Here is a 23,232-nt window from a genome sequence, read left to right as displayed (position 1 = left end):
AAATATAACTGCAAAAACATACACATTATTTGTGTTATATATATTCATATTAATATATAAATATATGCTTATTAAATGTAAATATATATGTAAACATGTGGGTACATTTCAAGAAAAATATATTATGTAATGTATTTATAAAATAATTTTCTCACTTGTTTTTTTCCCATGAAGGCAAACCTAAAATTTTGTATGTGACATTTACAGATATAAAAAAGTTTTATATTTTTGTGTAATCAAATTTACTCATATTTTTCTTTGTGGCTTCTTAATTACTTTCAGGTAAAAAAGTTTATTTTCTAATAAATAGCATTTTTATTACATGCTTTGGCTATCTTTCTAAAAATATAAACACTGATTAAATGAGCATAATGCTTTTTAAAGCTGTTACAATATTTCGTTGTCTGAAACGGTTTTACCAATTTCTACCCCACCGAGCACAAGCTTCCATGGCTCACTGCACCCACACTAACATTAAGTATTATAACTGCACATTATTCATCATTCTATTCTAATTCTAAAATTAACACATCTTCATCACAGAAAATTTGGAAAATATCATTGACTAACTAAATAAAAAATGCACGCAGTTGCTGCCACTTGAGCCAAGAATAAATACTGTGAACAATGTGCTTCGCCGCCTTCCTGCCTGCTTCTCTGGATTCTTACTCTGCCTTCAAATTTTCACCCTTGTGAGTTCACTTAACATCAGTCGTGAGTGTTCCCCACGTCGTGAAGATGGGCTCAGGTCGCTTGCGATGGCTGCTACTGCGTTGTCAGATGGAGAGGGGTCTCTGTCCCCTGCCGCAGTGCCCAGCACGTCTCCAGTGGATGCCGTCATCACCCAGGTCCCAGTGCAGAGTGAAGCTTTCAGCTGGTCCCGATGGGCGCGCAGTGGGAGCGAGAAATAAACTTCTGTCATTTTAAGGTCTTAAGATCGTTCAGCATCCTGTAGCGAGTGTGTTGTTGGCTTTCTCTATTTAGAGTTTTGAAAAATGAGTATTCAAAATACTTATGAGGGTCTTTACATAGAGTTAAAATTATTTAATATTTATTTTAATTGTTTATATTAAAATGAAATAAGCCTTAATTTTTTTGATCATGACATATAACTAAAATATAAGCTTGTCCAAAACCTAAACTTTGTAAAGGACTTAAGATTCCCTTAAAACAGTGGGTGCCGAGACTCAAATTATCCCAAGAAAAGAAACTCATTTTTACAGAGAGAGGAGGTGACTTAAACCACAGTGTGAACTATTTATGGAGTTTTGGAGCACTTTATAAAGTGAATTTACTAAATTCACTTCACGTGCCCAATTGCATCACCTGTGAACCACATTCTATACTTTTCCATTTGGGCTTGCATCTCTAACCGCTGGGCATCTCTAACCGCTGGGCATCTGTATTTCCCAGGAGTAAATCTCAAAACTATGTAGCAAAACAAGCACTGTTTTATAAGTTGGTTTTCTTTGCAAGTTTTGATTACTCTATTACAAGAATATTATGTATATTTCTTATTTAGCTTTTCTTTTAAACCGATGTCTCACTGAACGCACTTGGTTACATGCCTGTTATTTTGTTTCTAGCAACCAAAGACAAAATCCATTTGTAGACTCACTGCCTTTTACAACTAAGTGAGTTGCTTAAAGAATCTGATTCACTAAAAGGAATAGGTCATCTTATGAGAAATACAATGTTCAAAGTTTATTCCCTAACTTTTTTCCTGTTGGCTTTGAAACCCATTATTTAATCTCTGAAGTGTTTGCTGTTTCCCCAGTGTCCTTCGACTATTTGTTTCAACGTCAATAATATAAAATATCATTGTAAAATTCATCTCTCCTATTTTATTACTTTATTTAGCATTTCATCTATCGCTTTGCTGGCTGGTCCGTATTTTGCCACCTTCTTCATGAGCATTTCATGTTTCATCTGCGTAACGTCTTTCCAGCCCTTACACCACGCCCACCCCCCTTGCTCATCCACGTAAACCATGTTTTATTTCTGTCCCAGAAGGCCTTATGGTAATTAAATAATGGTGTTTCTTCTAATATTTATAGGAACACTTTATTATTTTATACTAGACGTATTGGATACTGTGAATTGAAACAAACTTCAAGGCAATTGCTTACTTTCAATATTGGTCTGTCATTAGGTAATGTCTAATGGACAAAATCAACCCTGTTCTGCTTCCGGATGCAGTAAATGTGATTGGAGTTAAGACTACTTGCTTGTCTATGAAGGCGACGTCACAAGCCATCAGAGAATATCTGGGATTTTTTTTCCCTGTGAGAAAAAAAGAGCAGATACCAACAACGCAAAGACAGGTCTCGAGCAGAGGCACGAGCCGTGTTGGAAAGGACACAGTCATGGGCTGAGATCCGCGCTCCAGACAATGTCGATCTTTGGGTCTACCGACCATGGTTCTATTTTAAACAAAACAAAAAGAGCTCTGGGGGAGGTGTGGCGGCATGACGTGTGACAGCAGCAGGGCGAAGGGTCCACGTCCAGACATCAGGTCGTTCGGCCTCCCTGAGCCCTGCTTTCCTGTGGGAAAAATGGTTCCAACCTCTTCCTCAGTCCGTTGTTGAGATGACTAAGTGATGTCTGTCAAACACTTGGTATATGGAGACTTCTCGAACACCACAATTGCCTTTCTGCGGTACATCAGTCACATAAAGATGGACGAAAAATTGTTTGGAGTGGTTGGAATAGCTACATTACGATTCCATGTTCAGCGCCTGGATTTTAATGTTCCTCATTCTAAGCTCCTTATTTAATTGATTGGAACACACACACACACACACACACACACACACACACAGTTTTGTTAACTCAGCATTAGCATTCAACACAATGAGAATAGTTTGTGGGGTGCTGTCAACTTGATCTGGACCATGTTAGCTTATGTTCTTGAAGACTCATCAACACTGAATTAAGATTTCGAGAGAGCTCTGCCTACCTAGACAAATGACGTGGCAAAGTCCCTATGGAGATGATTTTTGTTAATTTGCAAAAGAATAATAAAGATGGAAAGTAGATGTTTGATAAAATTATCAACATAAGGTCCAAGTAATGTATTCTTTCAGGAAATAGTCCAAGAAAAATTGTAAGCTTGATTTTTTTAACGTAAACTATAGAAATGATTCTTTTTACTGTGGTTGCTAAGAGGCTCACAGATGAATACAATGCATAATTAAATGAGTTTTTTGAAAAGCAATTTGTAAAATACAAATTAACATACAAGTGCTACTACAAGCATTGTTTGCTGCAACAATGAACAGAGCCCTTCTCTGTTGTTAAACTTATCTCTTTTTTCCTATGTTTGTATATTTGAAATTTCGAATATTATTTTTATGTTTTAAGATTGTAAGCTCTGACAAATATTTTGAAATATTTGTACAATTTGTAAGTAAATGATATACAAAATAACTTTAGGGAATTCAAGGGGCAATAAAAGTGACAGTTACCATGTAAGAAGTCTCTTTTTATTTTCATTTATTTTTTTCCCAGGTTTACAGAGATACAAGTGGCATGCAACATTGTGTAAGGTAGAGGTGTATGGGTGTGATAATCTGCTACACATGTGCATTGCGAAACGTTCACCATGCAAAGGTCGGTAACAAACACACTTATCTCACATAATCGCCATCCGCTTGCTGCCATGACGGCGAGGGCATTGGAGATCTGCTCTCCTGGCTGCTTCGGGGTGCATGGTGCCGTGCAGTTAACCACAGCATCCGCTGCGCCCAGATCCCTAGAGATTATCTCTCGTACCACTGAGGGCCTGTCCCCTTTGACCGCCATCCTCAGCCTCTAGCAACCGCCGATCGACTGTTTCTGAGTTCGGCTTTTTTAGATTCCACATGTAAGTGAAATCGCTCAGTATTTGTATTCCTCTGTCTGACCTTTTTCACTGAACATAAGGTCCTCAAAGTCCATCCATGTTGTTGCAAACGGCAGAATTTTCTTTTGGTGTCATAGCCAAAAAATGTCGAGGTGCTTTTCCCCAACGTTTTCTTCTAGGAGTTTTATGGTTTCGGGTCTTACATTTTTAAAAAGTCTATAATAAAAGGTTGATTTTTTTTACCTAGAATTTGACCAATCCAAATAAAATTATATGTTTTAGCACTGAGTTGTCCTTAAGGCTTTCTGGACTTCCTGAAAAAGCCTCTAAAAATATTTTTTTCTCTCTTTTTCTAGATGTTTATATCAGCTGATCCTCCCTCAAATAAAGTGATAAGTTCCTATTATGTCCATTTTGCAATAACATCGGAATATTTAGTGACATATCTCCCTTTATGATTTAAGTGATATTAAAATAAAAGATACATTCTGGAATTTTCAATATGTTCTTACATCAAAATTATTATCCCTGCAAGCTCTAATTTTAACTGAAACGTTAATAATACTACTCTTTACCATTTGCATAGCACCTTACACTCCCACAGTGCTCAATGATTATTAATTAGCTAATCTTTCCACTGGTCTTGTGAGGTAGGTCAGCACTGCCCTTTCTTATTATAGACCCAGAGGTTAAGTGGCCCGCCCAAGGACCAGACGTTCAAGTTATACTTGAACTTGGAGTCTTGATATCTCATGTTCCCAGCAGAAGACAGAGCTATTAATAGATTAAAACATAGTAGACAAGAATAAATCAGAATAGATTTTTAACTGCTTAATGACAAAATAGTAAATATTTAAAGTTGACTTTGTCCTCTGCTGTCTTAGAGCTTTTATAAGGAAATCATGGCTTGTTTCTTAAAATTATAGTAATTTTAGAACAATTAGAAATTAAACCGGCTTCCTGGTCCATCTGAGGACGAGAGAGACCTGCTTCCTTTTAAATGACTGAGTTTGCTGAAAAAGGGGCTAGTTTGCCAGAAGCAATTGAGCTCATTTTTGTGGGGCCGCTGTTGACAGCTCCCTCCCATCAGGGAGTAGATTTAAGCAGAAGAGAGACGAGGGCGTTACTTGTCCCTTGGCGTCCCACTGGCCCTGTGCCCTCCCTGGACACATGGGGACGCCTCAGCATGTCTCCCTGGATGGCGACCCTCCCGCCGGTGTGTTTGATGGAGGCTGACTTCTGGGACCTGCCGAGCCGTCTCGGCCTCTGTTTCCTTCTGCTGGTGAAACCCAAGACTCCGTCTGTAATTTTCCATCTTTTCAAAAAAGATGTCGTCCATGGTATTTCTTGGTTGGGTAGACACCGGTGGCTTTCGGTGGCCTGGGTTGACATCTTTCCTCCCCCGAATGTCTTTCAGCTTGTCAGCTGGGATCCGGGAGTTGTTGAAAAGGGGAAGTTTCTGGCTTCTCTTTATCCCTTTGACGCCGTCCCCAGTTTTTATACACGGGCATCCGCTCGTGTATTCGTCCGACCTCAGCCAAGGTCCAGTGCATGCTCTGGCTTTCGTTAGTGGTCATTCCTTTTAAGGGCAACGAATGAGAAAAAGAAAAACGCATTCTGTCCCTAAGGCGATGCGCATGGCATGCTGAGGAGTCAAACACAGAAAACCCCCAGGGAAAGGCAACTGTAGAGCTCAAGAGAAAAGGAAGCTTTTCCCTGTCACCTCTCAGCCAGGCCTCAGGGGCGGGGGGTGGGGGCGGGGGCGGGGGCGGGGCCAGAACAGGCCATCAAGTGTCAAAACTATTAGATCTCACTGATGAGCACAATACGACAATCTCCGATATTTGGCATGTGATCTTTTCCAGTAAAATTTTTTGAGGATTTATTCAACACACAAATGAACTATAATTAAATATATTTATGTACATCATAAAACAGTCACAGAAAATGAATTTAAAATATGAGATAAATTTAGAAACAATGCTTAATTAACTTAGACATATATATGCTAATAGCATAAAATTATCAATAATAATATAGTAAGAGCAATAAATACTTTATTACTTTTGAAAAATTTGATCTAAGTTTTATAACACAGCAATTCAAATGTCCATTTATAGATTCAGTTTATTTTACTACTTGACTTCAGTGCCTGTCAACTAAAAAATAAAAAAACCCTTCGCAAAGATACATAATTCCAAGTGGGAGAAATACCTCATAAACTTTACTTAATTAAGGTGTAATATTTGTTTTTAAACCTATCCATTTGGTTTACAAACTTTTATGCTGAGAATTTGTTGAACTCTGGCTATTAAACACACATCCCCCTTTATCAACCAGCTGCACCAGCAGAGTGACAGGAAAATGTGTCTTCTATGCTCATTCTTAGTCATTTCTTGAGAAAAGACTTAAACATTTCAGGGGATTCTAAGTTTCTAAAATTTGTGGCTATAGGTTTTTTTTTTTTTTTTTAAGGGATAACGTTTTTACATGATCTTTAACCACGAAGTAGAGATTAAAGAAACACAATTATGTGTTTCTTTCCAAACACTTAGAAACGTTTGCCTTTTCCCCCCTAAAAGCCTCACTTGATACCATTTTGTTAACGCGAAACCCTAGCAGTTAGTTGCATTTGGCTGCAAACGACGGAAAACTTGACTCGTGGCAGCTGAAGTCGCGCAGGCACTAGACTGCGCAGCAGGAGCTTCCGAGATGGGACAGCGGCTCCGGCGTCACCGGGCCTCGCTCTCCTCCCTGCCTCCCCTGCTTTCTCCGGCCCTCGGGACGCCTCCTTTTCTCCCTACGCCGATGCCTCGTGGCTCTGAAACAGCTGCCGTGGCAAAGCCATCCCGCGCTCACCCGCACGGACATCCTGGACAGAGAAGGGACGGGAGAAACTTCTTTCTTCATTATCGTCTCATTACTCTGGACAACGAAGCTTCCCCTTTGAATCCGCCTGACAGGAGCTCGCGATAAACGTAGGAGAAAGGTCGCCTGCGCTGGTCCTTGCCGTGGAACCTGCCCGTCTGCAGGGTCTCAAAGCGGAGGTTCTGGCGCATTTGGAGCCACGCGTCCCGGGCGCGAAGGCGGCTGGCGGGTGCGCGATGACGTCACGGGGATTCGGGGCGGCAGGACCCGGGGCCGCTGCCCGCGGAAGTCCAGCCCGCCCTCAGGTGTCGCGGGACCGTGCGACAGAAGCGGCCAGCGCGCTCTGCGCAGCGAGTCCTGGGGACGCCCGTCTCCCTTCTTACGGATGGACCTGGGCACCGACCCTTTTCCAAGGCTGGTTTTCGAGGACAGTGACGGCGCTGCAGCCGCCGCAAGGCAAGTTCGCCAACGACGGCTGGAGCCCGACGCCCACGACGCGGCAGACCTCAGCGGCCGCCGACCTAAAGTCGCTCAGGACAGACGGGGCCGACGTCGGCCGTGCGGCAAAAGTGTGGCATCGGCCCCTTGGCGCCATTGTCCTCGGAAATGACCGAAAACCGCCACGGGCAAGGCGCAGCTTCCGCAGCGGCCGTGCAGAGCGCGTGTCCTCAGCCACTTCTGCAGGGGGACGTAGGAGGCGGAGCTAAAGCCATGCGGCGACAGGAACGACCCGAGGGTTTCCGCGTGACTTCGTTTGGCCAAAGCACTTGTGTCTGGATGCCGGCCGGCCCTATTCTTTCTCGGGTCTCAGGCGGTGACCGAAGTCCAACTTCAGGAACGAGTGTTTGACGCTGGCTGGCGAGGCCCAGGCGCGGGGGGCGTGGGCGGTCGGTCCATCGGCCTCGGAGGTCGTCCATTGGCCCTTCCAGGAATCCGGAACACGACCTCAGGCCTTGAGTGCCAGTGGAATCCCCGTTTCCTACAGGCAAACGGCGACGCTCGCTGTGCTCTGCTTTCGGGCCTTGAGAATTCTGGTGAAGCATCAACACGACTTAAATCTTAGATAATGTGTCGGTGCGTTTCAGCACCTGGGCACACAATTAATCTTCATCTCTCTCTGTAACACAAACACACCTGTGGGACGTTTCCCGCTGAACACACGAAAAGAAACCTCGTAATAAATCTCAGGCCGATCGCGCTCGCCTCGCCAGCCGTGGAATTTCGGGGGCCTGCGAAGGCGGGGGGCGGGTTTCCACGGGGCCCCTCCTTCTCTGCGGTGTTTATCTCGCGCTCTGCGGCTCTCCCTTCTTCTCAGTAATGAAAACGTCTCAGGATATGTGGTTCTCATATTTAATTTACGTCGCGGAGGCTCACGCGCGGAGGCTCACATGCAGAGGCTCACACGCGTGCGTTGTTGGTGTTTAACGCCTGGAAGACACGAAGGCGGCAAGCGAGAGCCCCGGCGGACGCGCGCTGGCTTTCTTACACGGAGCGCCTCTGAGAACCGGCCCCTTTGGAGAGACAAGACGGGGTGACCTGAGCCCTTAGCTAGAAGCAGTGCGCTGGTTAAGTAGTAGATTTACTGTCACGTTCAGCTGCACTCACCGTCAGCAGAGTGTCGACCTGATCTCCCGTATTCCGTGGTAGCATTGTCCAAGTTCTTGTACAGTGCCCTGGAGCCACGCCTCGGGGCTCTGGGGTGTGGGCGGGTGATGGCACGCGGGAAGGCCACGTGGAAGTAGCTCAAGCCCCCCACCTTTGACGGGAACATCTTTGCTTTGATCTGTTTTATTCATGTGGGCTCTGTGTATAATTTTTAATGGCGTGCTATCCAAATTGATTTGGAGACCATTGATTGGCCTATGGTAGTGAAAGAGTAAATACAGCTCCCAGGGACCTGGCAAAATAACTCACCTTTTTCAAACATCCCACTGTTTTCAGAATTGCTTGCTTCTCCTTTGCCGAGTTCAGTGACCACGTCCTTGTGGCTTTGTAGCTACAAAGGTAGAAATATTATAGTAAACAGCTCTCTCTCTTTCCCCCATTTTGAGTTTGGTAAAATTTCCCCACTGTTAGAGGGGAAAATATGTTTGAATAGTAAAGAGCAACTAAAAACCTTTCAGTTCGATATACTTTTAGATTTAGACTTACAGAAAAGTCGCAAAACACAATACACCTAGTTCCCACATACCTCCCCCCACCTTCCCCCAGGACGCTGATCAAAACTGGGATAATGGACATTAATGCAACGTCCTGAATTGACCCATAGTTTCTGCTCATATCCGGCCAGTTTCCTCACGATGTCCCTTCTCGGATCCAGGTTCTAACCCAGCACCGGGCATTTCACTTCTACGTTGTGTGTCCTCCGTCTGCTCCCACCCAGGGCCGTCCCCCTGTCTCTGTGTTTCATGAAGATTCTCTGCGGTTCTGTGTTGAGCAGTTAATACTGACTTTCGCTGACTCATTTGAAAATAGATTTAATGTTTGTTGAGCACTATTTAATAGTGCTCTCAAACACGTCAGAACGCTAGACAATGAAAATTCATCACCTACATGTATGGACCTACGTATAAGGACCAGTTGTCAAAATCCTACTTTTGACACCTTATAATCTGTGTAAATTGGTAAAATTGTAGGCCAGACTCTACTGTTTCACAAGCTAAACATAAACCTGCATAACCATGTAGCTATAACACTATAAATTTGCTGGATTTGATCGTGTTCTACTGATATACAAACAAAACAGTGAATCAATTGTTTTCATTTTGCTTTATGATGTGTGTTTATAAGCTTCCAAAAATACAGGGAATTTGGAGTGGTGGTCCCCTAAATAATATCTCTGTGTGATCCTTAAGTGAAAAATTCTCTTCTAGCAGAGTTTGTGCTCAATTATTTTTAAAAACCTTAGTTTTCTGTACACATAAAAAGCATTTGTATTTTCTGTATGTTGGTGTAGGGCTCTGTATATTTTTGCTAGATAAATTATGTTCCAAATAATATACAAATCTAACAAATTTTCACCAGTATTTGATACATCAGCTTCTGAAAGAGGTGTGCTACATTATTCTACAATGTTTGCAGGTGATTTTACACTTAATTTCTCCTTCAGTGCTGCCAATTTTTTTTTATAGGTTTTATGGTTCCTTTGTTAGAACATACATTTAGGACTCTTTCCATCTTCTAAATTTATTGCTTCTCTCATTAATATGATGGTTAATTTTGTTTCAAACTGATTGGGCCACAGAGTACCCCCAGACTCGATTAGTCATAATGCTGGAAGTTTCTTGGACGAGGGTCACACTTTAACCAGCACACTAAGCAAAGCAGATTGCCATCCATTATGTGGGTGGGCCTCGTCTAAGCAGTTGAAGACCTGAACCGAACGGAAGGCTGACCCTCCTTTGAGAAAGAGAGAGTTCTCCTGCCTGACTGCCTTTGTAGCAGGACATCAGCTTTCCCTCTCTGCTTTTGTACTTGAACTGGGACAGAGCTTTAAACATTTTGGACTTGCCAGCTTCCATAACCTCGAGAGTCAATTTCTTAAAATAAATCTCTTCGTTTTGATGTATACACATCCTGTTTCTCTGGAGAACCATGACTAATATAATTATGATACAGCACCCTCTTCATTCTTAACAATAATTTTTTTCCCTAAAGTCTGTTTGCCTAATATGGATGATACTACATCGTTGTGTGTGTGTGTGTGTGTGTGTGTGTGTATGTTTTTTTCCATCCTTTGCAGCTAAACTTTTTGGGTCATGATAAATGGTGTTTCTGTAAATCCCTTATAGCTGAATTTTGTCTATTATCCAATCTGACAATCTGAATCTTTTAATGCATAAATATAATCCATTTACATTTATTGTTAAATTGGAGCATTTTTGGACTAACTTCCATCATCACATTTTAGGTTTTTTCGTGAAGTCCTTTTCTCTCCTGCCCTGTGTTCTCTTAGATCCGTCACGTCTTTTTTTCATACTGGTTTTGGGGCTGTGATAAAAATGGCTAATGTTTGCTAACAGCTCATTGCGTTCTAAGGACTTCATAATTTGATAGGCTTTACCACGATATTCCGAGGTATCTGTGATTAAGTTACTTGGCTTAATGTCACATGGGTCGTGCAGACTGAGCGAGAGTCTATATCCTCAACAAACTTGTTACACTAATTCTCAAGTTCTATGTTACGTTTATAATTCTTCATATCTTTAGCAAACATTCTCGTCTTAGTGAAGTCTAAACTCAACCAGAACATGCGTGTTCCTTCTAAACAACCTGGAGGTCGCAAAGCCCTTTCCCCTGACGCATCCTTCTTTTCTCTAAGTTACCGCTGCCCGCTAGTTTTGTCATGCCTCTTTTAACCACCACTTTTCAAATCCATTATTATTATTTGCCCTAAGTGCTCATTCAGGGGTCCTCACTTCTTTGCTCTTTTTCCTCCCCGTACCCCACTCCTTCCCTCCATTTTTTTCGAATCTCTGGAGCCGTGTCCTTTAGCACTGCAGTTCTAATGAGCATCTGTAAATGCCAGTCTCTTGGCGGTTGTTCGTCTGCAAATGACCTTAGTTTTGCTCAAATTCACACAATTATTTGGAAAGATATAGATTTTTGCATTTTAATTTTCCCTCGGTGCCTCAGATGTATTAATCAATTGTTCTGGCAGCTACAGCGTTAAGAAATTGTCCCTCGCGATCCTGTGTGTTTTGCTGGCAATCTTTTCAGAGGGACTATTTGATGGCTGTCAGAGCTGCCTGTTTCTTAAAATCGTTTTTCTTTGGAATAGATTCAGAGTGACGGAAAAGTTAAAAAGACAGTGCAGAGTCCTGCTTTCCCCGTTGGATCGTCCCCTAGCGTGGCGCACCTGTCACAGCTAGAAACGGACGTCGGCCCCCCGCGCGCCGCGGCCGCTCACCTCCCCGCGGGCGGACGTCCGCGCTGCGTCCGGCTCGCGCCGCTTCTTCCTCACGCTCTTTCCCGGCTCCAGGGTCCCTCCCGGGACTCGCCGTCCTGCTGGACGAGTGCGTCTCCTCAGGCTCTTCTTGGCGCTCAGTTTCTTGGGCTTCCACTGGTTTCGATGACCTTGGCGGTTTTGAGGAGAACCGCTCAGGGATGGGCAGGCTGGGCCTCGGTGGCGGTTGTCCGACGTTCTGCCCACGATGAGATGGGGGGGGGCGAGCTTTGGGGAGGGGAGGCGCCATTTCCGTCCCATCTCATCAAGGGCGACTCGCGGCGGCATCACCCGTCGATGGTGTCGTCGCCTGGTCGCAGCGGGGCAGGCCGGACCTTCCCCACTGTGAACTCGCCTCCCTGTCTCACTTGTCTCCTGGGGAGCAGGTCACTAGAAGTGCTGCCCGCGCTCCAGGCGGGGGCGGGGATTCGTGCGCGCCCATGTTTTCATATCACCTATTTTTCCATTACAGTTTCCTTTTTTTTTTTTTTTTGATGCGTAACCATGCTAACCCTCAATGCGACTTCGTCTCTGGCCCTGCGGCCGCGTTATTTCGAGGCCTCGGGGGTCCCTGGTTCTTCTCGCCGGGGAACCCGCTGTACCCCTCGCACTGCTTCCTCCCCTCCCCCCCCCCCCCCCCCCCCCGTGACTTGATATTTGTCCTGCGATCTCCCCCTGTTTACGTCCCAATTTTGTTTAGTTCTTCTGCTTGCGCTGGGCCCCTGAGGATTTCGATCGTCCTGGTCTATCGTTTACGGTCACTTCTTGGTTCAGGGTTCCCTCCAGGTTCATGCAACACGGAACCCCTCTCTGGGAGTTTGTTTTCGCCCGGGTAACTCCCCCTTCCATGTGAGGCTCTGGCCAGGTGGCGAGTTTCCCCACTGCCTCCCAGCGCCAGCTGGTCAGCTCTTTCCCGTCCTGTGTCACTGGCCGGCCCTGTCCGAGTGTCCGGGCGGCAGCAGGCCTCACCACTCCCCGCCGGAAGGCCGGGAGACTCCAGGAATCCCGACCTGAGAATGGCTTTAGAGTCCTCTGCTTCCACGTCCGGCTTCCCTCTTCATTTCTGGAACCTTCAGATTTCCCTTTCTTCCAAATGCATGCTTTTTTAGAAAGATTTCTATAGTTCACCCAGCATTTTTATGTCATCTTAGGCTGCCATCTTGCCAGAAGTCTCCTTGAATTTTCTTGGTAATGCAACATTTTTTATGCTGCTACGTCACCTGCATTATGCAGAATAGAGGAAGGGGACATTTCGGACAGAGTATCAGTCTCGCTCAGGAATGCCACAGGTGTTCTAGTAGTTACGTTTAAGACTCAAAACTCTTTCTACTGATTCTTCAGAGTAAATGTGGCCTTTGCTCCCAAAATTAGTTATTGGATATTCATTGAGAATCTACTCCGCGTAAGGCATTCTATGATAAATAAGTGACCGAGGCATAGTGCTTGTCTTGGGATAAACCGTAGACATGGATAACAAGAAAGTTGAAAGTTGCAGGTGACACAAAATAGTTTAGGGAAAAGTCTTCAGGTGTGATGGAGGACATGGAATCCGAAAGACAGGAGTAGTTCCGAGCCGGGGAGACTGCTGACTGTCTGGATTCAAAGGTCCCGCGAGGAGACCACCAGGCCACCCGGAATTCGGGTTCACACTTCCTGAGACCAGGGTGCAGGGGGCGGGCCGTCGCCTGTTCAGAGAATAGTAAAGTGCTAAAAATCATTTCTTTACAATAGAATAATAAGGTGGAGGGCGGGGTGAGGGGTTCTGAGACGAGGCTGATTTAAGCAGAGGACACTTTTGACAATGAGGACAATAATTCGAAAGTAAATATTGAGACCACACCAGGGGCAGTTTCACAGTCAGACCCTGACGCCGGGCAGACTTGGTCCCCGCCACCTGTGCAGGCTTCTGGGTCTGACAGTAGAGGTCCCTGTCCTGGGACAGCAGAACAGGGCCACCGGGAAGCCGGAACCTGGACGCAGGAGGAGAGGCCCTGCCCTGTGCCTTGCCTGCGGGGCCCTGGGGAAGCGGCTCCGAGCCCAGAACCCGAGGTGCAAACCCGCGCGTGGACGAGGGCGCCGGCAAGCTGCGGGTCCACCGTTCTCTTTGTCTTTGGTGCGCCTTGCAGACATTGGCTGATCACGTGAACGTGGCCTCGTCCTGACGCTGACCTTCCCGCTGGGCACGGCGACCCCGAGCGCGGGGGCTGTCGCCGCGGGGAGGGCAGCAGCGTGGTCCCCAGGCCACGGGTCCCGCCCGCCGTGACCGGAGACCACTGCCCCGGCCGCGTTCAACTTTTCCTGTTTTTTTTTTTTCTTTTTTTTTTCTGTGTTCCTGCGACTTTTGAAACCAGACCCGTCCCGCAGGCCGCAACCCCGAGGATCCACTTGTTCTTCCTGCGTCTCGGCTCCTGACAGCGGGTGATGGTGTCGAGAGCCCTGGTCACCCGCGCTTCCCACGCAGAGCCGGTGGGATCAGGTCGCGCCGTCCCCAACTGGTCCTGCGTGCCAGCCGCTCTGCAGGAGGCTGTTTCCCGGAGGGGACCCCCGACTCGAGGGAGGTGACGGTCCTCCTGGGACCAGCAAAGGGCTTCCCGTGAGTCCATGAAGATGGCGGGATGTAGACCCGCCCCGGCCCCTGCTCTGTGGGGACATATTGACATTTTACAGACGGGCCCTGGCCCCGCCCCGCGGGGTCCCCGCCCCCCAGTTCCTGGCATTGCCGGGGTTCACGGTGCCAGGCGCATGGGGCGCGCTGCAATATTTGATTTATTTTACAGTGATCTGAGAGCGGAGCGTTGAAGGGAAGACCCTCAAAACCTCTCCGAAGCACTCAGTCCCCGGGAGCTGACGGGAGGTCCCCAGGGTGTTGCCCGCCAGGAGGGCCGCGCCCAGGGCTCTCGCGTCCTGCCTGGCGGCGATGCGTCGGGCCGGTCACACGCTGGCCAGTGCCCCAGGCGACGCGGCCTCTACGCTCTGTGCCCGTCCATCGCCTGCCACGTGTTAGAAGGCGACCACGCTGGGCAAGGCCTTTGGGCACTTGTCCAATGCGAAGACACTTAGCGTTCAAACTGCAGCGTCTCCTCTGGCCTTTTTACAAGCCTTTATCAAACCCACTTAGAAACCTACCTTGTATCATGACCCACTCTCCAGATAGCCTCGCCTTTGACCTTGGACCTGGACGAGGCGGCAGGAGCAAGCGCGTCATTTAACATCAGCGTTTTACCGTAGATGAGTCTCGTGGGAAGATACTAAATGTATGAAAATGTGGGGGGGTTTTTAGTGGTTTAAGAGCAGACTGCTTTTATATGATTAATCTGCCATCAGAACATCTGAAGTCTAATGTAAACAACCTTATCTTCTAGTTCTAGTTTAAATTTCAGTAGAAAAGGTGCCTGGAGACAAATATATGCGATCTTCACGTTGTAGACGTAAACGCTTCAGGAACTGAGATGTGGGTGTTGGCGGTTTTCATCTGGCACGCGGTTTTCCGCCAGCAGGGGTGGTGATCGCCCTCGGACTGCCCTCTGCCCGCCCCATGCCGGGGCCAGGAGCGAGCCTCAGGCAGGGGAGCTCCCCTCCACACCCACACATGCCTCATTTGTGTTTTTTAAAAGCTATCTTTTTTTTTTTTTTAAACATATTTGTGTCTCATAAATACATCAGTTACAGAAACACCCATCACGTCTTCGGAAGGAAAAGCACATGTTGGCGATGGGAACAGTCTAGCGGGTACTCAGAGTCACTGGCTGCAGGATGAAGTGCCAGTCCCTGGGAGGGGATGAGAGTGACAGGGGGGTCGGAGACGGCGAGGCGTCCTGGCGTCCATCCGTCTGTCCCCCGCTCCGCCGTGGGCCTGCGGCCACTCCCGCCTGTCGTCAGGTGTGCCCGCCGCTCACCGTCAGGGACCAACCCCCCCCCCACACACACACCAGAGGAATTTCACACCCGCAGGGACACAGCCCAGCCGTTTTAATGTGACGCACATGGAGGCAGACCAGGTTCTGTTGAACCTGAGCCACCGACCTGGCCCAGGTGCAAAGCTGTGTGCAAACGAGTCGTTCTGCTCTTATGCACATCAACTTGGGGGCAGAAAGAAGAAAAGTTTGAAACCTGGCTGAAGTTTGTGTAGTATTTCAAGACGGAAAACCAGTTTCCAAGATCACAGAATGAATCTTCATTTGTTGTTTTCTTATTTTTCTTAGTAAAATAATGTCAAATGGAAGAATACAGATTAAATATAAAAACTTTCAAAAATTAAATAACGCAAAGAAGCTTTGAACCCTCCAAATGTACATTTTTATTACCTTTTATTTCCTTTTAATATCTTTCCGTGGTCATGCCCCCATGAATTCTGAAATATACGTTAGTTAATTATACAGAACTTGAGCCCCAAATTTTACTTTCGAGTTTCTTTCTCACTTAACCTCATTTCTTTCTTTCTTACCTTCATTTACCACATTCACAGGGGTAACTCATTCTGTACAAATACAGTCACGTAAACAGACACACAGATGCACACGCATGAGCTTTTAAACATACGCCAACATCCATAATATACATATATACAGTCAAATACACAGATATGTTTGTAATTACTCCATGTCAATTTCAACTTTTACATAACTTTACATGTCCGTCTTGGCAGCTAATTCTATTCTAGGTATTTTGGTTATAGAGAAAGATGCTTCCGAGATTTTATAGTTTCTCATGGTGCCTAGGATAGTGACCTACTAATTTGTCAGTTACCAAATGGAGATCGAAATTATGCTCTGTAATTCTAAACTGATAGTTGGTCTGTAGGTTTGCGAGAGTCTTAATACAGCACTAGCGGCAGGTGAGAAACTGGCCCTTCGGGTGGATTTGTCAACTGCTGCAATTGCAGGTAAGTGAACAGTCAAACGGAACCGCGTTTGGAAGCGTGTTTAACCACGCGGACTGTGGTTATGATTCTACACGGTGATGGCACTTGCAGCGGGAATGACTGAAAAATTCCCATTGACGATCAGGTACTGAAATGGGTAAAGATCCACAATGTACTCTTAAATGGGAGGGGGACAGGTTATCACGGAATATACTTGCATTTTGTAAAACTTAATAAATATGTGCTCATTACATAAAAGAAGAAGATAAGATGGTATCATTTAACTGCAAAAATCTCTGGTCATGGGATACTGGGTTATTTTTATTTTCTTTCTTTTACTTGTATTTACTGAGAACAGCCATTTGAGTTAGCTATTGATTCCAGCTTACAGATAAGAAACAGAGGCTAAGCGAGAATAAACACATTTCCAAGGAAAAACAGTAAAGGCAAGGTCAGAGAGAATACTGTTTTTACAACATTGAAACAAGTGTTATATTCACTTTCTCTCACACTGTATCAATTAACAAGAACCAAAAGTCATAAACACTCTGCTAAAAGAGAAAGAAAAAATAAAGTTACAGCAGTTGAAGGATTACAGCATCTCTAATGACAGTTATCGATTTCATAAAAAGAGGTCTTGGTTCCTCTTTCAAAGGAACAGTGGATATCGGTATGGTGTTCCTTATTTGCATATGGGACATTGTGGAAGAGTGGCAAAGGGGACGAGTGTCGTGCAAATGTAGGAACTTCAGGACAACGTGTGTGAGCTGGATGATGTTTACATTGCTGTTTGTCCTAATCATAAGAGTTACTGTCGCGAGCCCACAGACGTGGGCTGACAGTGAGGCGTGCTTGGGGGTGCTTCCGCCGGGGCTGCAAGCACAGGCTCCCTCTCCAGAAAGCCGTCACGTGTTTGCGGTTCTTCCGGCGCAGCCCTTGGCTTCGCTGATTGCACGTCGGTCTCTCCCTGCGGCCGGACGACAAACTCGAGAGGGCGGGGACTCCGCGTCCCGCATCTGACTGCGCATTAGCACGTAACAGTAACATGTAAAAATAAACGACGGGTTCTCATTGAAACAACTTTCTGTTGGCGAGAAGACGCGCCAGGCCGGGCGAGATGCCGCGACCCACAGCGCTGGGCGGCCGCCGGCCCCTCCTATTCCAGACGAGCCCAGCGCTTAGGGGCGCCCGGAAGTTTGCTTCCGGGGTTCGTGCTTAGCGTCGATTCCGGAGACCGTCTTCCGCCCGCTGGGAGATGTACATTTCGCAATTGATTACTTCATTTTCTTTCTCGTTTTTTACGTTTCTAAACAAAAGGACCAGTAAACCTTCATCACTTTCCAGTGCCGATGGGAACTTTCCTGAAGAAATCGTTCCCTCTACGACACGCGGTCTCGGCGCCTGGCTCGGGATTCAAACGCAGCTGTCGCCACGTGCTCATCTTAACAAGGCAGCATCATGTGCAAGCGCGATCATGTAGAAAGAAAATCAATGCGTTTGTCTTAGGCTCTATGAAGATGGACTGAGGTCAATCCACTTTGCCTATTAAGATTTTGAAGATATCTGGTTGGATTACTTTCACAGTAAAAAGTTGTTTTCCACTGATGTCTAAAAAAACACAGAAGACTAAGTTCTAATATTAAACCTTAGGAAAAAAACAAACTTTCACTATAACCGAATTTGCCAACTCTCAGCAAATTGCTCATGTGAAATAACTTGCATGTTATTGAGATTTGGGGGTGCGAACCCCCTTTGGCGGCAGACAACTACTGGAGCCTAAGGTGGTGACTCGACTTTGACACCCCAAACTTCACCAAACTAATCACAACCACGAAGTGTTTGAGGGCGTCCAGTGGGAACGTTTTGTGAGAAGCGAGGGGGCAGCCATAGATGAACCCCACACGCGAATGAATCTTCGTGTGTCTTTATGTTCGTCCCAGAGGAACTTGCAAACAGGTTTGTGGATGCGAACCATCCAACAGGCAACATTTTCATCTTTGTTTCTGGAAATAACCCCTGGCTCAAGGCACGAGCGTGAGGGGCCATCGCGCTCATCCTGGCCCCTTTTCGAGAGCTGAGTTGCCACTTCCGGCTAAAGGCCACGGTGCTGGACTGAATTCCCAGACGAGGACACCTCTGTCTAGACCAAAACAAAGGAAAAGGCTGAATTCAAGGGTCGCCTGTTTTTCTTCATAAAGATCACTAACTAGCCGTAGGTCTGACGTGCCATGCAGAGAAGTAGAGAGATGATTCAAGTTCACATTGTTTTTACATTTTCCATGTGACTGCAAGGGAATTTACAATCACACGTGCCGCTGGCACTGTGTTCTCTTGGATGCCACCGCCCTAGAGGACAAAACTGGGTCCAACGCAGGAAAACGCCTTCTCAGCGCAGTCGACGGGCGCCCTTTGTGACGCATTCAGCCGTTTGCGGGGAGTTTCCCTGCGCACGCTCCTGCGGGTCTCCCTGCGGCCTCGTGACGATGCCCCGATGGCGGCCGCCCCCGTCTGCCGCTTCGCTGCCCGGACTTCAGTTACCCGCTGTCCACTGCGATCTGAAAATATTAAATGGAGAATTCCAGGAATAAGCAATTCACAGCTGTTTTTGTAAATTTAAAACTATTTTAAAATGGAAAGTTTCTTTAGAAAAAAAACCAAACAATCTTTGCACGCCTGCACTGAAATGTATGAATTCGATGTCCCAGGCCTGCAGTCTGCTGAACGTGGCCCAAGCTGGTCCCTAACGTCTCCTCGCCTCCTCCTCGGACACGCTGGCCGAGCAGGTTTCCCCAGACCCCGGCTGTGTGGCGGGAGATGGGGTGCACTAGCTCCATGCTAAGCGCGCCTCTGCTCCCTGGCCTGTTGCGTGGGCGCCTGTGTGGATGGTGGTCCTCTGGGTTTCTGTTTTATAAAAATTAGACAAATGAAGAAAAATAAGATAAAAACAATGAAATGCAAGGCCTCCGTGGTTATCACAATCATTTATAGTGTTTTGTCATTCATTGAAAGTCCTGCGTGAGGCGACCGGACATCTCTTGTGGATGTGCGTTTTTATTTTTCTGTGCAAATGGGATAGCGCGGTGGCTACGTGGTCTATTGTGTAAGAAAGAATTTCTTTCAGATTGTAATCGATATGCAAACACAAAGCAACCGAGGCCCCAGGGAGGTGGCTGGCGCTTTAGAATTCTTTTTTTTACTTTTCTCTTTTTAAAACATGTAAGGTGACATGCGGAGAGGGTCCCGTTGTGACCGCCTGTGGGCTCCGGGGGGCTTCCGTGCCACCTGGAGCAGGCAGCGCCCCCTTCCCGGGCCCTGGTTGGTTTTCTGGGTGCAGCACCGAGGTCCCCTCCTCATCCCACGTCTCCGGAACGATGTGGAAATTAATGTAATGAAGCCAGCGAAGGTCAGAAGTCCTCGGAGGTTGGTGCAATAAAAACGTGTCTTATCCTCTAACGTTATGGAGAGACCGCACAAGCATAACACATGCAAACCGAATGTATAAACATTTGTGTACAAATACACTCCTGCCTTTATGAGGGTCCATAAAACGCAAACAGCAGCCATTGATTTTTGTCTCTTTGTAAAAGAAAAGAAGCAATAAAGTGCACCCAGGACATAAAAACTCTCAAAAACTCTCCCCTAACCAATAAAAATACGCTTAACTAGTTATGGCCATTACCATTTTGTTGAATATTTGCATATTAACAACCTCTATCCTCTCATCTTCTTCTCTAAAAAAGGGGGACTTTTGCTTCCAAAACCACATGCCTCTTACAAACCAAGACTTTCTTTAAGGGCAATAGAAATGCAAAACAGAACCCTGTACAAGCATTCCGCTTTAGTGATGGCAGGTAGTTGTCTAAACACTCCACTGTGGTTTGTGAGCAAACTGAGATTAAGATGCAATATTCCTAATTTTCAGCTGTGAAGACCATGACGTCATATTGACTTCTGTGAGAACACCCATCAAGATAAACACAACGCTGTTTTCTGCTCTTGCTGGCCTTGATCGTGTTTTCTGACTTTTGGTAGCAATGCGGCATGTTAACAAGAATCAGTTAATGTGACTTGGCCAACGTCACCGAGCTTCTCTGAGCCTGCTTCCTCCCCCGCTGACAGGGCGACCGCTTGGTGGAGTCACGAGCAATGAGAGATGGTGTTGGCAGGAGCGTGGCGGGCCCTCAGATACCGGCTCTCTTCTCCTCCGTGGTGACTGCAAAGTTTCAAAATTTGTTGTCTGATGTATTTTACTTAATTCATGAGTGTGTCAATTATACATTATATCAATGAAAGATGCATGACAAAGGTGTTAGATGTGAGTTAGGAGTAATTTTCTTTCTCCCAGAGGAGGAAGATGAAAATATAAGCCCCTCCATGCAATTCCTAACCCCTCCCATGCACCTTCGGACACGCAGTCAGCGGCTGCCAGGGTGCATGTGTTCTCAGAACCCTGCGGCCACGCACGTGCACACGTGTACACACGTGAGCACACACGCACACACATGCACACACACAGGCACACGTACGCACATGCACACACAGATGTGCACATGCACGCACATGTGTGCACGTGCACACACACTCATCACACACATCGTTCTCCTAAGACGTAGGGGCGAGGCTGTGCCGCACACACACGGATGGGACGGCTTGCGTGTTCTGATTCGGGGCTGTCGCTCGGGTGTCTGCTTTTAGGAGATGGGAGGGACCGACGCGTGGTGACCAGAGCACGGAATACATTCTTGATGGAAAAGAGGGTCTATGAAGCTTACGTGAAAAAGTTACCTGACTTTTAAATGATTTTCTCGTAACTGGAAATAATTCACAAAAACACAATTAGTGACTTTCCATTACGTGTCCGTAGGTTTAAGTTAATATGATTTAGAAAAATGACCAAGTCATTTTTTACAACCTTTTTCAAATCAGTATACGTATTAAAATAAGAAATTGTTTTCTCAATGAACTTGAAAGTACCTTAAAAGCTCGTGTACACTTGGGCTTGCTATGATCATATCACTGTTGATGCTGATCCTATTCCATAGTAATTTATTTACATTTCCTCCAAGAGCCTCAAAATCAAATGTCCAACAAATTACACTGAGACGAAACTAGATATTTCTAATGTATTTTAAACAGTTGTTAAATTACCCGCATTGGCTTATCTCTGCTGAAATTTGCTGATCCTGCTTCTGAATGCTAATCACGGTTTCCGGCTTTTTATTTATATTGTTTAATCTTCTATCTGCACATGAATTACTACCAGGCAGCCCCGTGTACCTCGTTCTGAGTTTCGTTGAATGTTTGTGGCGCTGAGGAAGGGGAGTGACTTCGCGGTGGCCGCGCGTGGCCACCAGCTTCTGATCACCGAGAAGGGGCTTCGTGCAGAGCCTCAGGTGTGACAGGTGTCAGTCAGCACGTCATGGGAGACGCTCTCGTCCTAAATGCTACACAGTATTCAAGATGGGTCGACGTGGGTAGAAAGACGTAGGCGCTGTCAATAGATGTGTTTCTGGGGCAAACAAGATAAAATGCTACGGATCGCAGTGCGGAAACCCTTGCTCACACACCGTTACCCTGAAACGCGCGCTATCTGCAGACACGTTTATCGCTGGTGCAGTGCAGAGATTATTTCCATGGAGTTAAGAATAATAGTGAATAACAAGCGAACGTGCTTTGTGGGATGATCTGCCCGTTTCAGCCTCCGGGCCTGCGGAGAGGCTCCCGTGGCGCGTGGCGGCGGCCGGGGACACCTGCGCCTCCTGACCGGGGCCGGGGCCGGGGGCGGGGGGAGGACGTGCTTCTTTTCTCCCCTCCCTGTGCTGCGAAGCATATTTTCTGTAAACGGAGGGTGGACCTGCGCTCACGGAGATCAGAACAGACAGCACAGTGAGGACTTGCCGGAGCCCCCGGTGCGACAGCGACCGTGGGAGGCCGCAGGGCAGCGACGACGACCCTGCTCCTCCCGAAGGCGCAAGGAAGAGCCTTGCAGGGGGCGTTCGGAACTCTGGTTTGTGTGTTATTTTAGACCGAAAAATCCTTTTTTATTGGTCTGAGGCATTTAGTTTTTATCTAGGTTTATATATTGTTTATATTTTGAGTGGCATAGCCTCCAAGATGGAGTACGTGAAACTAATCTAAATTTAAAAAGTATATATATATATTTAAGTTTAGATATATATACTTATACTGCATATAAATGTATGTATGTATACTTCTTTAAATTAAACTAATACTTTGTTATAAATTTCCTCTTTGTTTCTCCTTCCATTTGGTCCAACCTCTATCCCAACCGCCGGAAATGGATGGCGAAAATAATGCGGCGATACTCACAGCCGCCCTTCCGGCGCTCCCCCGCAAACACCCTCAGCGAACTGCTTGGGAAGAGACGTGGGCCCCGCATCCACCGAGCGCCTCATTCGGCAAAGCTGCTTCTCCGTTTTCTTCCCCACCGAGGTCGCTGCTGACGTGAAACACCTCCCAGCTTTCCATGACGGAACGATGGGCCCTTCGGTTGTCTGTTTTGTTTATTTAAACTCGTGACAACCATAAACTAGCGGTTTCCTAGCCAAAGGGAGAAAACATTCCTCGCTACCCCATGAACCGAAATGAGCGCCCGAGGGACAGCTGCTGGGGACCGCGTTGCTCAGTGTTTGAGGGTCCTTAGCGCCATTCATTATGAATGATGGTTGGTAAGTGGCATTTTCTTCATTATAC

The sequence above is a fragment of the Rousettus aegyptiacus genome, unplaced genomic scaffold (genome assembly GCF_014176215.1).
Source record: "Rousettus aegyptiacus isolate mRouAeg1 unplaced genomic scaffold, mRouAeg1.p scaffold_m13_p_12, whole genome shotgun sequence".
Classification (NCBI taxonomy): domain Eukaryota; kingdom Metazoa; phylum Chordata; class Mammalia; order Chiroptera; family Pteropodidae; genus Rousettus; species Rousettus aegyptiacus.
Note: the sequence above shows the minus strand (reverse complement) of the source record.